Source organism: Carlito syrichta, unplaced genomic scaffold, assembly GCF_000164805.1.
Source record: "Carlito syrichta isolate Samal-C Ts95f unplaced genomic scaffold, Tarsius_syrichta-2.0.1 Scaffold309471, whole genome shotgun sequence".
NCBI lineage: Eukaryota > Metazoa > Chordata > Mammalia > Primates > Tarsiidae > Carlito > Carlito syrichta.
This window is the reverse complement of record NW_007253567.1, coordinates 83,725-85,690: the sequence shown is the minus strand read 5'-3', so window position 1 is coordinate 85,690 and position 1,966 is coordinate 83,725.

Genomic DNA, 1,966 nt, shown 5'->3' with positions numbered 1-1,966 from the left:
CTGCTGGGCTCCAGCGATCCTTCTGCCTCAGCCTTCCAAATAGCCAGAACTACAGGCACGTGCTACCACACCCGGCTAATTTTTTGATTGATTGATTGATTGATTGATTTAAATCAATATTTTTAATTATGATTTTGTGGGGTACAGTTAAAGGTTAGGTGTACAATTACGTTTCATTCAGGCACCCTGTTGATAAGAGGAATTTTTTGATTTATTATAGAGATGAGGTCTCGCCAAGTTTTCCCAGGCAGGTGTCAAACCCGCGGGCTCAGGCAATCCACTCACCTCGGCCTCCCAAAGCACGGGATTACAGACTGAGCCACCGAGCCCGGCCTCATCAGTGTCTTCATCATCATCTCCAACATCACCAAACCGATTTCATCATCATCTCCAGGACCAAATGCATCTGTTTTATTGATTTTAGCATGTTCTGGAAGCTCGCCATATGCCTTCATACGTCTAGCTTCATCTACACTGTACTTTAAAATATATCAGCTTGGCCAGGCGTGGTGGCTCACCCTGTAATCCCAGCACTTTGGGAGGCCGAAGCAAGAGGATTGCCTGAACCCGAAGGTTTGAGACCAGCCTGTGTAACTTGGTGAGACCTTGTCTCTACAATAAATCACAAAAAATTAGCCAAGCATGATGGCGTGCGTCTGTAGTTCCAGCTACTTGGAAGATGAGGCAGAAGGATAGCCTGAGTCAGCAGGTTGAGACTGCAGTGGCCGTGCGCATGCCACTACACTCCAGCCTGGGCAACAGAGTGAGACTCCAAAAAAAAAAGTAGAAAAGAAATAAAAATGAATAATCTCTCTGTCCTTGAGGAGTTTAGAAGTAAGTAGTCATAATCAATACATTAAGCCGGGCACGGTGGTTTACACCTATAATCCCAGCACTCTGGAAAGCTGAGGTGAGAGGATTGCCTGAGCCCAAAGGAGCAAGACCAGCATGGGCAATTTAGCGAGACCTCATCTCTACAATAAATCAAAAAATTAGCCAGGCGTGGTGGCATGTGCCAGTTCCAGCTACTTGGAAGACTGAGGCGGAAGGATCGCCTAAACCCAGCAGGTCAAGGCTGCGGTGGCCGTGAGCGTGCCACTGCCCTCCAGCCTGGATGCCAGTGAGACGCCAACTAAACTCCAACTCAAAAAAAACAAAACAAAACAATAAAAAAAATATATATATCAGCCTTGTCATCCTTTCTTCTCACGTTCCCTCTGATATGGCATAACCTCTTTACACCTCAAAGCACATTACTTCCAGTTGCCTGTCTCCCGATATTATGATTACCTGAGCATGCTCTTGTCCTTCCTTAAATACCAACTCTCTTTTTTCAGATTCATTCTCATTCCTACCCCTGTGCCTGTTTATAACCTCGTGGGACTTCTTTGGGCTGCTACTACTTGCGAGAGCGCATTGAACTAATCCTCACCCATTTAAAAAAATTGAACTGTTTCTTACTGCATTTTGAAAGTTCTTTATGTAGTCTGTATCCAACTCTTTTATTGGATATGTGATTTACAAATAGTTTCTTCCAGTCTGTGGCTTGTCTTCTCATTCTCTTTTTTTTTTTTGAGTTGGAGTCTCACTCTGTCGCCCAGACTGGAGTGCAGTGGCCGCTCCCGGCCACCGCAGCCTCGACCTGCTGGGCTCCGGCGATCCTTCCACCTCAGCCTTCCGAGTAGCTGAAACTACAGGCGCACGCTAGCACACCCAGCTAATTCTCATTCTCTTAACACTGGCAGAGTTGAAGTTCTTAATTGTGAAGACATCCAATTTATCAAGCTTTTATTTTATGAATCATGCTTTGGTATTGTAGTTATGAAATCTTTACCTAACCTGAAGTCACCAAGATGTTCTTATTTTCTTTTTTTGTTTGTTTGTTTTTTTTTTTTTTTGAGTTGGAGTCTCACTCTGTCACCCAGACTGGAGTGCAGAGGCCGCTCCCGGTCACTACAGCCTCAAC